Source organism: Suncus etruscus, chromosome 4 (genome assembly GCF_024139225.1).
Source record: "Suncus etruscus isolate mSunEtr1 chromosome 4, mSunEtr1.pri.cur, whole genome shotgun sequence".
Classification (NCBI taxonomy): domain Eukaryota; kingdom Metazoa; phylum Chordata; class Mammalia; order Eulipotyphla; family Soricidae; genus Suncus; species Suncus etruscus.
The window spans coordinates 12,203,056-12,218,367 of NC_064851.1; the positions used below are offsets into that span (position 1 = coordinate 12,203,056).

A 15,312-nucleotide genomic window follows, 5' to 3' on the forward strand; every position below is an offset into this window, starting at 1 on the left:
AACAAACATAAAAAGAAAGAAAGAGCAAAAGGAGCTTCCTGCTCAAGAGCTTCCCCAAACTACAGGAGGAGGCAGATAAGAAAAAGAGCCATTATTTGTACCATCACTGAAGAGTGAATCCAAAGATCAAGGCACTTGCCTGGCACATACCATCTCTGACACTGCATGGTCTGCCAAACACTGCTAGGAATGATTCTTGAGTGAAGTGAATTGGGTGTGACCCCTAAACCCAACATTGCTCTTTCCCCCAAGAGACAAGTCCCTTGATGGAAGCATGAGATATGACCTTTTATATAGGTGCAGACAAACTGAGATGCTCTGAGATGCTCTGAGATGCTACTCAGAGCTCATCCTTACTTTTGTCTGCAACTCCTTTGCTTATGAAGCCGGAAGTTGTGACTTTCATCTTTCACTTCCATCTCTCACTCTCCTTGGTTTGGGGACAGCAGGTGGCAGCCCTGCTCATCTCCAGCCAGCTTTGCTGACAGGAATTTTTGCCTTGGAAGTTGCTGGTCCTTTTCCTGGTCCCATGTGGGGGAATTTAGCTGCAAGGATGGGTGGGGAATGGAGGGCGTCTCCATGGTTGGGTTCCTTCCTTCCTTCATCTATGTGCTTCTTTTTCTCAGAATCCTCTTGATAAGGGAGGTTCCAGACATTTGCCTCCCTCCTTCTCCCAAAGGAAAGTTCCATAACCAGTTCCCACAGGGAACATTGGCTTGAGTGGCATCAAGCTCTGGTTGAGGAGATTGGAGGAATCAAGATGGTTGCAAGAGGGGACATGAGAGACAGCACAGCAGTAGGGAGTTTGCCTTGTACATGGCAGACCTGGTTCAATTCCCGGCATCCCCTATGGTCCACTGAGTCTGCCAGAAGTGATTTCTGAGTGCAGAGCCAGGAGTAACCCCTGAGAGCCTCTGGGTGTAGCCCAAAAACAAAAACAAAAAAGATGGATGCAAGACTGGGTGAAAAAAAAGATGGGCCCAAGACTGTGTGATGGGGGAGACAGCTCAGGGAAGTTCTGCTTCCTTTCTCCTTTGAGTCTCCACCTCAGCTCCATCTCCATCGTCTCTGTTTATGGTTTTAGTTCCTGACTTTGGAAAGGTGGACTTTAAGCCTGGCAGGACACAGGGTCATTTCTTCTCAAAGCTGTCCTTCAGAAAAGTGCTTGGCCTTCTCAAAGTATTTTCTAGTGTTTTATTCTCTGAGCAAAGTTAACACCCATTTCTTATTCAATTGGAATCTCTGTTGGACCCACTCACCTCACACATAACTTGTATCCATTGACCCAACGTACAACTATATCTCAGAAGCCTATTAAGATCTTGTAGCAATTCTTCAGAAACATGAAATAATTGACCAGAATTTGGTCTCTGAGGAGCATATAGCCCCTACTTTGCCTCAGTCCTGTTCTTCCCTGTGAACATTCACATTTATCTCACATCTTCCAATTGGAGACTCACAATGGCTCCATGAAGGGGTTAGGAGGTCACTTTCAGAACAGTTCACTTCTTTATTCAGAGCCCCCAGCTTCCAGGTGAGTCTCCTTCACTGACTTCCTTTCTCTCCCAAGGGAATGTTCCTAATTTTCCTCCCAAAAGCAACCTTCCAGCCCACTTTTGTCATGGCAGACTCTCCAGAATAAAGGCCCAGAGCAGGCCTTTCTCCCAAGCCCAGAGTAGAGGGAGCTGGAACTAAGCTTTGGGAAACCCCAGGACCTGGGAAGGAGAGCATGGCCATATGTATTTTGAGGTGCTGATCCAAGGTTTGACTGGGAAATATTTTTCACTCCACTACTCCTGCCCATGAACCCTAAGCCCTCAATGATACTGTCCAGTTTTATGTGCTGTGGCAGACAATTTGCAATGACTTGAGAAGAAGGAAAGGAAGCTCAGCACTCTTTGCTTAATTTTTTTTTTGAAACAAGTTTTTGTTTGCGGGCCACATTTGGTGATGTTCAGGGGTTGACTCCTGGCTCTGAGTTCAGAAATTGCTCCTGGCAGGTTTGGGTGACTCTATGGGATGTCAGGGATAGAACCTAGTTCTGTCCCAGGTTGGCCACGTGCAAGGCAAATGCTCTGACACTGTTATCACTCTGGCCCCTGGAATAAGTTTTGAGAGCCAGAGAAGCCACTCATTGGCTGAAGGCTTTCACTTGCCACATTTCAGACATCAGATGCTTCTGATGCCTTCAGTGAAGGTTCTAGAGTCATGCCTTAAATGATTTGTTTTCTTTGTTTTAATCTTCTGCTCACCCTCACCAACTTGTACTGTGCAAGTGGCAAGAACTGATTATTTTTTTTTGTTGTTGTTTTTTGGTGTTTTGGGACCACACCCGACAGCACTCAAGGATTCCTTCTGGCTCTGGGCTCAGAAATCGCTCCTGGCAGGCTTGAGGAATCATATGGGATGCTGAGGATTGAACCTGGGTTCATTCTAGGTCAGCAGCAAGGCAAATGCCCTACTCACTGTGCTATTGCTCCAGCCCCGAAAGAGCAAGTCTTTGAGTTTTTGTTTTTATGGGTCACACCTGACAGTGCTCAGGGTTTACTCCTGGCAGGCTCAGGGGACCATATGGGATGCCAGGATTCGAACCACTGTCCTTCTGCATGCCAGGCAAACATCTTACCTCTATGCTATCTCTCTGACTCCAAGAGCAGGTTTTGATGATGGAATTCTGGATGCTATCTCTGGCCTCTCAGCTTCATTTTTTTTGGTTGTTGTTTGTTTTTTGTTTTTGGGCCACGCCCGGCAGCGCTCAGGGGTTACTTCTAGGTCTGTGCTTAGAAATCACTCCTGGCAGGCACAGGGGACTAATATTCGAACCACTGTCAGTCTGGGTTGGCCACTTGAAAGGCAAATGCCCTACCACTGTGCTATTTCTTTGGCCCCTCAGCTTCACTTTTAAGGCTTTGAACTCTGCTTTTTATTGAATAGAAAAAGAATTTGATTAGAAAAATTTGAGGCATTGCCAGCTCTGAGGCAGGCATAATTCAGACCCTCAGCCCAGTGGGCCTGGTTTCTCCTTTCCTGAGCCTGGACCTCTCTCTACCCCGAAAACCAGTTGCTATCTTTAAAACAAAAAACACTACTTTTTCTGGTACCATGTTCTCTTGCTCACGATAATAAAAAACATGTTTGAGAAGGAGAGGCCAACTGTGGGCGACAGTCGTGCAAGATGGTGACCACCATGGGTTCAGGAGTAAAAATTGCAATTTTTGACTCTTGAAAGAACTCAAAGAAGGCCCCAAAAGAGTACGAGATGACACAGTTAGCTGGGGGTTAGAAGAGGGCAAAGACATGCCACTTACAAGACAGATAGGGGATAATAATTGGATTTCTAAGAACAATTTCTGAAAACTGAATATACAGCCTTAAAATAGAACACAGACTTAAGTATACCCAAAAGCACTTTCCTTTGTAAGATTTGTAACAAAAATTAATATGATGGGATTTAATACTTTGAATAGCTTGGTAGATTCAAGAGTCATTTTAGTGCTAGCAAAATAGCAGAATTTCTATAGCATCAAAGAGCTTTGGAACCTAATGATTCCTAGAGAAAATATGAAGCTCCTCCCTAAGTCATCTGAAGGACAGATGCATCAATAAATCAATTAATCACAAAAATTACCCCTCCTCCTCATTTGATTTAAGTAATCGTAATTTCCTACAATAGTCCATTTTCTAGACATCAAAGAACTGGAAAAATAAAAGCTCCCATTGAAAGCTTGTTTATGGGGCTGGAGAAATAGCACAATGGTAAGGAGTTCACCTTGCATGCGGCTGACCTGAGATGGACCCAGGTTTGATCTTTGGCATCCCATCTGGTCCCCCAAGCCTGCCAGAAGTGATTTCTGAGCACAGAGCCAAAAGTAACCCCTGAACGCCACTGAGTGTGGCCCCAAAATCAAAGGAAAAAAATCTGGTTTATCTTAAGGTACTATTCATGATGCTAATTTGTTGTCCATTTGAAATAAAATGTTGTGCTATAGGGACTGGAGAGATAGTATGGAGGTAAGGCATTTGCCTTTCATGCAGAAGGTCATTGGTTCGAATCCTGCCACCCCATGGTCCTCTGAGTCTGCCAGGAGCGATTTCTGAGAGTAGAGCCAGGAGTAACCCCTGAACACTGCCGAGTGTGACCCAAAAACTAAAAACCAAAAACCAAAACCAAAAACAAACCCAACAATGTTGTGCTATAACAAAATACAAGTTTGGAAAAGGCGTTGCTTTTTGTATGTATCTGTGCTCTATATGAAAAAGAGTTTTCTTGTCTGTGAAAGCATGCTTTTTCTATAGTCAACATATAGTGCAGGTCGAAGGAAGAGAATCACAGAAAATAAGAATTTTGAATGCTTCTGAACTGGATGTGAATGAAAAAGCAGGATCTTTTTTTTTTTTTTTTTGAAAAGTATGACTTCAGGATCAGAGCAATAGCACAGCGGTAGGCTGTTTGTCTTGTACACAGCTGACCCAGAATGGATCTGGGTTCTTACCAAGTGAGACCCCCCAAACAAAACAAAACAAAAAGGTGAAACTTCAATTACATGTTTAAATGTGTGAGTAAATAGGTAGGTAACAGTTATGTTAAGTCACATCCTGAAAAAAATTTTAAGGGAATTTATTTAATTTTATTTTTTGGTTTTGGGCCACATTTGGTAGTGCTCAGGGCTTACACCTAGCTCATTACACCTATTTTTTGGGAGGACTTGGGGACCATATATGGCACCAGGGATTAATCCCTGGTCTGCTGTGTACAAGGTAAGTACTTTACCATTGCTTTGACCCACATCCTAAATTCCTGAGGGTGTCATTGCCCCAGGAGGTGCTTGAGCGGGGGAATGTCCAGGTGATGCTGGGGAGTGAACCTGGGACATTCACCCACAAAACATGAGTCCCATATGTTATTTTTAAAATAACTTTATATATTATTTATTTAATTAAATATTTCACTATATTTATTTATATCTCTACCTTTGACCAGTTTTTGAGACTTTGTGTTTTTGTAACTACCTCCAGAAATTTCTCTCCTCCATCAACTAATTTAAAGTTTTGGGTGTTTGGGCCACACATACCTGTGCTCAAGGCTTACTCTTGGCTTTGAGCTCAGGGATCAATATTGGCAGAACTGGAAGGACCATATGGGGTTCTAGGAATTGAACCTAGGTCAGTGGTGAACAAGGCAAGCACCTTACATACAATCTCTTCAACTCTCATGGAAGCATTTTTCATTCCAAGGCAGAACCTTCTGAATCGTGTTTCCAGAAGATCCTGGGTTGAGAGTGTATGGGGGTGTCCCTCTCTGCCCATGGTAGCTGGAACCCTGGGGTTCATTGCTGCCCATCCTTTCCTAAGTGAAGAAGAGAGCATACCAGTTCTGAGTCAGTGATACTCTGGTCTTACCTGTAGAGAGAGAAAACATGAATGCCAAATGCTTTCCGAGATTGACTCTGCATCCTATAGAACCTTTCTGAGAGGGCTGAATTTGAAAAGCTTCAATGTGGAGCTCAAGAAAAGACAAATAATAGTGAGAATCACACTCCATGTCCTATCTCACATCACAAAGAACCTCGTTCTTCCCAGTGATAAGCAAGGTTTCTATTATCACCTTTTCCCAGTGTATCTTCACTTCTCTGACCCTCCTGTGAGGGTATTCTTTGTTTTGTTTAGTTTTTGGGCCACACCCTGCGGTGCTCAGGGGTTACTCCTGGCTATCTGCTCAGAAATAGTTCCTGGCAGGCATGGGGGACCATATGGGACACCAGGATTCGAACCAACCACCTTAGGTCCTGGATCGGCTGCTTGCAAGGCAAACACCGCTGTGCTATCTCTCTGGCCCCCACGTGAGGGTATTCTTAACCATCCCATGAGATATTATTAAGAGATATTAAGATATTAAGTCCCATTTCACATAGGAACAAACTGGGCGTCATATTGCACTGGGACAACAGGGGGCTGGGGGCAAACTCAGATATTCTTGCTCCGGATGCAGAACTCTGCTAACTAACCACACCTCACTCTTTTCTGACCCTCCTGGTTTTCAGGGAGTCAAGCCACGGGTGAGAACAGGGGGCAATTCGAGGGGAGAATGGGGGCGGGGATTGAACATCTGGACATTTTTTGTATCTTCCAGGATGTCAAAGATAGGACAATAGCTGGAGTCCTTGGTTCCCCTGCCTATGGATTTGGTCAGGCTACCCCTTCTATTAAACATGTCCTATGGGGCCGGAGAGATAGCATGGAGGTAGGGCGTTTGCTTTCCATGCAGAAGGACGGTGGTTCGAATCCTGGCAGCCCATATGGTACCCTGAGCCTGCCAGGAGCAATTTCTGAGCTTAGAGCCAGGAGTAACTCCTGAGCGCTGCCGGGTGTGACCCAAAAACCAAACAAACAAACAAACAAACATGTCCTATGCTTCCTTTGTATATGTGTGTGTAGTCTGTGGTTGTGCATGTGTGTCTGTGTGAGAGTATAGAAGAATATATGTGTATGTTGTGTGAGAGTTTCTGTGGTGAGTGTATACATATGAGAAAGTGTGCATCTCTGTGTGTCTGTATTGTGTGTGTGTGTGTGTGTGTGTGTGTGTGTGTGTGTGTGTGTGTGTGTGTGTGTCCTGAACCAGTCAGTGCTCAGAGGCTGCCTCCCTCTCAGGATGCCTGGAGCTTGTCACGCAGCCCACAAAGGGGAGCAGACATCCTGGTGCCCACTCGCCTCCCCGCCTGCAGCCCGTGACCTGGCCAGCCCCCTACATCCAGGCTGCCGCATCCGCACACACGTTATCGCAGGATCCTGCCTGGACCTCCTCAACTGCCGGCCCTGCCTCCTCCCCTCTCAGAGGACACGTAGCCACTATTCACTTCTTAGAGAACTATTTCTAGTCATGGGGCCGTTCCCTCAGCCCCCCCAAGCCTGTCAGGCCTGGCTGGCCATGAGCTACTGTGGGGACAGGCGCCCTGACACGTTGTGGCTTTTTAGCAGAATGCAGGATGTGGGGCTTCCGGAGGAGGCATCCCCTCAGCCTGCCTGAGGTCATGGCTGCTGACACATGGGGGAGGCGGCAGACAGGATGCTTGTGCCGCATGGCTGGGAGGAGCTGATGTCTCCAGGCCAGGCCAGAAGGCAGCCTCCTCACACCTCCAGATGTTGACCCCTGTGACCCCTTCCCAGGCCCCAGTCCTTCTGCTTATGGCCAGCTGAGTCCTGCAGGGGGGAAAAGGAGGCCCTGACTGCTTTGGAGCAAGGCCTGGACCACCTGCCGACTGTTACCTTACCTCTCCTAGCCCCAGTTTTCTCACCTGTTAGAAGAAACAGAGAGACAGAGCCAGGCCCTGAGATCTCATGGAATTTTACCTCAGTTCTCTCATTTCCTGTGAGGGCAGTGAGAAAGACTGTGGTCCTTGTTTATAGATATGGGAATATTTTTGCTGTTGTTGTTTGTTTGGGGTCACACCAGCCAGTACCCAGGGGTTCCTCCTGGCTCTACACTCAGAAAACGCTCCTGGCAGGCTTGGGGGACCAAATGGGATGCTGGGATTCGAACCACCATCCTTCTGCATGCAAGGCAAATGCTCTACCTCCATGCTATCTCTCCAGCCCAAGATATGGGAATTTTTATCTTTTTGGTTTTGGGGCCACATCCGGTGGTGATTAGTGGTTACTTCTGGCTCTGTGCTCAGAAATCGCTCCTGGCAGGCTCGGGGGACCATATGCGATGCCAAGAGTCGAACTTGGCCTGTCCCAGGTCAGCCACATGCATGGCAAATGCCCTGTGCCATCGCTTTGGCCCCAGATATGAAAATATTAAGAGTCCACAGAAGTGATTGATTCCAGAGTAAATATTTGTTCCCATGACACACTTGTTGTCTTCTCAACTATACATTATTGATCTAGGACCCTGTATTTCCCTTCATGACTTGTACTTCTTCAGAGTTCCCTCAGACCCTCTAATATCATGCTAATCATTTCCCTTTACTTTTTGTTTATTGTTATGGAGTCCTCACTTGGAAGTGCTTGAAGACCTGAAGCTAGTTCCATAGGGAACTCTGAGATCAAGTTAGAGATCAAGCCCAGGACCTTGTACATACCTTGAGCTCTGTTACTTAAGACCCTTTAAGTCTGGGACCAGAGTGATAGTACAATGGTTAAGGTGCTTGCTTTGTATGCGGATGATCTGGGTTAGATCCCCAGCATCCCATATGGTTCTCTGAGCACTGCCAGGAATGATTCCTGAGTGCAGAGTCAGGAGTAACCTATGAGCATTGCTCATATGCTCATATTGCTCATATGCTCTCCCCCCAAAACAAACAAACATAAGACCCCCTAATCCCTACTTAAACCTTTTTGATGATGTCACTTGTTCAATTCATCCTAAAGCTTCTTTTAACTTCTTGGTTTTTTTTTTTTGTTGTTGTTGTTGTTGTTTTGGGCCACAGCCGGCGGTGTTCAGGGGTTACTCCTGGCTGTCGGCTCAGAAATAGCTCCTGGCAGGCATGGGGGACCATATGGGACACCGGGATTTGAACCAACCACCTTTGGTCCTGGATCAGCTGCTTGCAAGGCAAACGCCGCTGTGCTATCTCTCCGGGGTTAACTTCTTGTTAATGTGAATTCATACATTTGCTCATTACTTGAGCACAAATGGAATTTTCAGGATTTACTTCACAGTGTGTTATTTGCTCCATTTTTGGTCTGCCTTTCTCTGCCCTCTAGAAGGTGGGGAGGGAAGGACCTGGTTTCCAGTTAGATCAGCCACTGAGAACAACCCAGAAGACAGAGGACAAAGAACATTCTAGGTCATTTCCCACCAACTTCAAAGCTGTTTTGCTCTTAGCAGGCATGTGCCTCCATGAATAATTTAAGGACCCCAATAATCCTGTTTCTTCATATATCTTATCATGATATTTTCCATTCTTACCTTTATAAAAATATTTCCAGGTGAGATATTATGCAACCATGCAGGATATATGTACTGATAGGTTGTAGACATAGTGCTAAATTCTACAATCAATGGTCAATGTTAGGTTACACTTTATTTAACCTAAAACAAAGATCATCCCTGGTTTCTTTGCATCTGTTTGGTTAAAACTTAAAATAAAATAAAGGTTGTTTTATATGTAAACCTGGGTGGAGCTATCTATGTCTTTACCGTCCCACCTGGGGGTGGTTTCTGTACTCAATAAAAACAGCAGTTCTGGCAGACAGCTTGTTGAAGATATGAGGTAGAAGATTGCCAGACTATACATGTTTCAACCTCAGCCTGGTTTGGATTATTTCATGTGTGATTCTGATTCAGACTTGTTCACCTGGGGTTGGAGATACGGCACATGGGGTAATTTTACAGTCAAGAGATGTTACCTTTAGAAAATGCTGTAGTCTAGGTGCCAGGCGGTGGCGCTGGAGGTAAGGTGCCTGCCTTACCTGCGCTAGCCTAGGAGACGGACCGCGGTTCGATCCCCCGGCGTCCCATATGGTCCCCCAAGCCAGGAGCGACTTCTGAGCGCATAGCCAGGAGTAACCCCTGAGCGTTACCGGGTGTGGCCCAAAAAAACCAAAAAAAAAAAAAAAAAAAAAAAAGAAAATGCTGTAGTCTAAATCTCTGACTGCTTATGCAGAATAATTCCCTAATGTAAAGATAAGGCATATGGGATTATTGTTTCCTCATGAAAGCACAATGCAGGTCTAGCTAGTTGGTGCAGGGCATCTTGTGACTTTTGCGTGTGTCTGTATGTGTTAGAGTAATAGGCACAGATTGAGGGCAAACCAATGGTAGCATGTATACAACTCAAAAAGGAACAAATACAGTTTATGTTGTTCTATGCATGAAAAGTTTGTGATTAACATCTGGTTTCTGGTTGCATCCTGTAAATTATCTGGCTGGGAGCTAGTTCCAGGGTGGGCTTTACTCTCCTCTTGCCCACCTGTAAATTGAAGGGAGGAGTCAACATCCCTCATGTCACTCCTGCAACACCTGGCTTTCTGGAAGCTTTCAGCATGGTGAGGAAATGACCCCAGGATCTGTGCCATAAAGGAGGTGTGTCCCAAGGGTACTAGGAGGCAGCAGAAGAGCCTCTGATTGGCCCGGGGAAATCAAGTCCGGCTGCACGGAAGGGTTGGCTGCAGTGTGGAGCTTGGGAAGTTGGGTGGACAAGGTGCTGTGACATAGGAAACATTATTTGCTCTGATTGTTTTTCTATCATGGTCATACCCAGTGAAGTATAGGGGTAGGGTGGGATATGGGTTCTAGGTTCATTCTTTGTGATCTTTGACCCACTGATTCAGTCCTGTGAAGTAATGCCACTCAGACATGAAGCTGCTCAGGGACCATCAGGAAAATTCTATAGATTTGTGGGTAGATTTCAGGGCTTTTCACATGTGAATAGATGCTCTATCACTTGAGTTATCTCTCTGACCCAAGATTATTTTTTGGTTTGGGGTGATAGTATAGAAGTTAAGGTGAATGTTTTCCCTTTGCCTGACTCCAGTATAATTCCTGGCACCCTTTTTTCCTTTGAGGATCACTAGGTGTGGCCCTGGATTTTGGGTGATCCTGGTGGTTCTCCCAACACTGCTTCCTTGGGCCCTCATATTGAACTACCAGACAAATTGGATAAAAAATATTGGGGGTGGTCCACTGAACACCAGTTGATAGGTGTACCCCAAACCCAACCAAAACAGAAAGGTATTATCACATGCTCAGGGGTTACTCCTGGCTCTGCACTCAGGAATTATTTTTAGCCAGTGCTTAGGTATCTCAGGGGGTGCTGGGATTGAATTGGAGTAGGTCACAGGCAAGGCAAGCACCCTACCCACTGTACCATCCTACCAACCCTAGAAAAGAATTATTTTGAAAAGGGAGATCGTATGTGGAAACGCTGTCATCAATTTATTTTTATTTTGAGAGCTGTAAGAATTTCAGCATAGGGGCCGGGCGGTGGCGCTGGAGGTAAGGTGCCTGCCTGCCTTGCCTGCTGCGCTAGCCTAGGACGGACCGCGGTTCGATCCCCCGGCGTCCCATATGGTCCCCCAAGAAGCCAGGAACAACTTCTGAGCGCATAGCCAGGAGTAACCCCTGAGCGTCACAGGGTGTGGCCCAAAAAACCAAAAAAAAAAAAAAAAAAAAAGAATTTCAGCATAGCCACATGATTAAAGGAGTGCATGTGTTAATGTGTGAGGGGAGTATGGGCAGACATGAATGCAGATGGAGTTGATAAGGAACAAAGACAAGAGCTACCAGCCTTCAGAAGTGTCCTGAACATTCAGAGCAAGGAATAGGCATGACTAAACTTGGGTTTCCAGAGTGATCATTCTGTCAGCAGGTTGAGGGATAGATTTGAGAACAGACAAGATCTATGTAGGTAGGGGAGCTGGAAAATAATAAAAATATTTGAAATGAGAGATGCTAATAAGCTGAAATAATGCAGTGGTTAATGGGAAGTAAAAACAAACAAACAAAAAAACAGAAGGGCTGGGGCCAGAGAGATAGCATGGAGGTAAAGTGTTTGCCTTGCATGCAGAAGGTCGGTGGTTTGAATCCCGGCATCCCATATGGTCCCCTGCACCTATCAGGAGCAATTTCTTTTTCTTTTCTTTTTCTTTTTCTTTCTTCTTTCTTTCTTTCTTTCTTTCTTTCTTTCTTTCTTTCTTTCTTTCTTTCTTTCTTTCTTTCTTTCTTTCTTTCTTTCTTTCTTTCTTTCTTTCTTTCTTTCTTTCTTTCTTTCTTTCTTTCTTTCTTTCTTTCTTTCTTTCTTTCTTTCTTTCTCTCTCTCTCTCTCTCTCTCTTCTTTCTCTTCTCTCTCTCTCTCTCTTTCTTTCTTTCTTTCTTTCTTTCTTTCTTTCTTTCTTTCTTTCTTTCTTTCTTTCTTTCTTTCTTTCTTTCTTTCTTTCTTTCTTTCTTTCTTTCTTTCTTTCTTTCTTTCTTTCTTTCTTTCTTTCTTTCTTTCTTTCTTTCTTTCTTTCTTTCTTTCTTTCTTTCTTTCTTTCTTTCTTTCTGGAATCGAACCACTGTTCTTCTGCATGCAAGGCAAATGCCTTACCTACATGCTATCTCTCCGGCCCTAGGAGCAATTTCTGAGCATAGAGCCAGGAGTAACCCCTGAGTGCTGCCGGGTCTGACCCAAAAACCAAACCAAACCAAAACAAAACAAAAAAAAACAAAACAAAACAAAACAAAATAAAAAAACCCAGAAGGGCTTAGAGAGAGATCTCCAGTAAGAAGCACACCAAGGAATAAGTGATTTGTTATTCATAAAGACAGAACAGAAGCCAGAAATGAACCTGATTCTTTGAGTCCAGTGCCTAAATGTTGAAAAACATATTAATTATGAAGTCCTGGATGGTGATGGATGTAACCCAACCCCTCATTATTCTTGTGGAAGCCCATCCAAAGGGCTTAATGCAACAATGGATAATGGTGAGATGAAGGGATGGGCCTTTCTCTGTCGGCCCTGGCCACGCGCCTGCAACTCCCCACCTTTTTTTTTTTTTAGTTTTTGGGCCACACCTGGTGATGCTCAGGGGTTACTCCTGGCTATGCGCTCAGAAGTCGCTCCTGGCTTGGGAGATCATATGGGATGCCGGGGGATCGAACCGGGGTCCATCCTAGGCTAGCGCTGGCAAGGCAGACACTTTACCTCTAGCGCCACCGCGCCGGCCCCTGCAACTCCCTTCTGCCACACTTTTATTTTATCATTGGATGTTTGGGCAGCAAGATGGATTTTATTTAATAAAACTAGCTTAGAACAATGTGATAGAAGGGGCAGGAGAGATAGTACAGTGGTTAGGGCTCTTGCCTTGCATGCAGCTGACTTGGGTTCGATCTCTGGCATCCCAGATGGTCCACCGAGCTCTGCCAGGCATAGTTCCTGTATGCAGAGTCAGGAATAACTTCTAAGCATTCCCGAATGTAAAAAAAAATTTTTTTTGAGAGGAGAGAAAGAGTGAAAATAAACAAGCAAATAAAAAAAACAAGCAAGCATTATACATATTGAAGAGAGAACACGGGCTTGAAGGAAATTAATCCAGTGCCTGTAGGAACATAGTGCCAGAAATAAGCACTTCTGAATGTTATTGGATATGGCTCTCCCCTGCTCCCCAATTAAAAAAAACTACAAAAGAAAATGCTCTGCTCATTGGACTCCCCAAAAGAAAAATTTTAGGGTAACAGTATTACAGATCCTCATTTATTTCAATCATAGGGATAGATGCTTTGGACTTACAGAGGTGCTACTTAACTGACTGTTTCCTATGAATAGGGAAATGAGAAACCAGGGCTACATTTATTTTAGTTTATTTTACGGGCTTCCTAAGCAATGATCAGGAGACCCAGGGACCTCTCTTACTATGGCTCCCTGGGCACTGCCAGGAGTTATCTATCCCTGAGCAAAGAGCCTGGAGTGATCCCTGAGCACAGCTGGGTGAGAACCCCTAAATCCAAATTCAAACCTAACAAGACAAAACCGTAAATATGCAGCTAATTCATCAGCCTACATACAAATATTTCACCCAACTGCCTGGAGAAATGTTTGTTCTCACTAGTTGTCAAGATTGCCATTATCTCTGGGATGAGAGTATGTTTGTTTGTTTTTTTGTGTTTTGTTTTTTGGATGTTTGGGTCACACCCAGCAGCACAAGGAATTACTCTTGGCTGTGCACTCAGAAATTGCTCCTGGCAGGCTCAGGGGACCATATGGGATGCCAGGAATCAAACTAGAGTCTATCTGGTGTTGGCTGCATGCAAGGCAAATGCTCTACCACTGTGCTATTGCTCTGGACCCAAATATGGTATTTTTAATATATTATGATAGTATTTTTTCCTTTCAATGTAAATATGATAGCATTTTCAAGTTTATAACAATTTTTTCCCTCTCCTGACCTCACTTATTCTTTTTGACATTTCTGAATGTAGTCAGAAGAAGCCCCTAAGGCTTCTGCAGGAGAGGGGATATTTGTTGTTTGTTTGTTTGTTTGTTTGTTTTTGGGTCACACCCAGCAGTGCTCAGGAGTTACTCCTGGCTCTATGCTCAGATACCACTCCTGGCAGGCTCGGTGACCATATGGGATGCCAGAATTCAAACCACCATCCTTCTGCATTTGAGGCAAATACCCTACCTCTGTGCTATCTCTCTGGCCCTCTTTTTCCTTTTTTTGGCTACACCCGGTGGCACTCAGGGGTTACTCCTGGTTCTGTGCTCAGAAATCGCTCCTGACAGGTTCAGGGGACCATATGGGATGCTGGAGATTGGAACCTAGGTCCATTTCGATTTGGTGACGTGCAAGACAAATGCCGCCTCGCTGTGTTATCACTTAGGCCCAGGAGGGGATATTTCTCACACAACAAGGCTTACAATGAGTGGCTCTTTGGTTTGAGTCAGCATATGTCACCAGATCTATAATGATAGTGAGTCTTAGATTGGAAGATGAAATCTCTACCTGACTATGTCATTCTATGTATTTTTCTTTCTTCAGGAATTCACCTCTGTTGTGCTCGAGGTTACCAAGGTGACCTCGTACAGCTTTTGGAAAACCATGTGCTACAGGAGACACAATTCAAGGCTCTCCCCATACCAGATATGTGTTCCAACCCTTTGCTCTATCTCCTTGTCCCCATTATGTTAATTTTCAATCATATAATCCTAAAACAACTGACTAAGGAGCTTTGCAGATCCCAAGCTAGACTTTTGTTCTAGATATGTAGAGACTGAGAAAGTGAGGGATTGGCATGGACTGGAGCCTATCAGTGGTCTGAGCAAAACTGGTCCTATTATAAAGGCAAGTTAGTACTTTAGATAAATGTTAGGGGAGGTTATGAGCACACTCCTTTTCGTTGTCCAGTAAACAAGATCTTTGAGCTTACTGCTGCTTCTCCTTTTTCTGCACCAATATTTTTGTTTGTTTGTTTTTGGGTCACACCCAATGATGCTCAGGGATTATTCCTGGCTATGTGCTCAGAAATTGCTTCTAGCTTGGGGGACCATATGGGACGCAGGGGGATTGGATCATGGTCCATCCTAGATTAGCACATGCAAGGCAAATGTCCTACCACTTGCGCCACTGCTCCGGCCTTTTCTGACCAATTTCATCTGTAGAAATAAAGATAATTTTATTCTACTCATGATTTGAAAAAGCAAACAAGCACACCCAACATGCTCATTCTGAAATCTTGGAAAATAGCATGAGAGAGAGAGAGAGAGAGAGAGAGAGAGAGAGAGAGAGAGAGAGAGAGAGAGAGAGAGAGAGAGAGAGAGAGAACAAAACAGTTATCTCACACCTTGGAGATAATGACAATGAGAAATGTTACCATGGTCAAATGCTCCCTGA

The 15,312-nt window shown here is 44.6% G+C and overlaps 1 pseudogene; it reads left to right on the plus strand.

The window, feature by feature from the left end:
• The first annotated feature begins 3,175 nt into the window (after positions 1-3,175).
• Positions 3,176-3,606, plus strand: LOC126006945 (ubiquitin-conjugating enzyme E2 variant 1-like; annotated as a pseudogene).
• Positions 3,607-15,312: the final 11,706 nt, after the last annotated feature.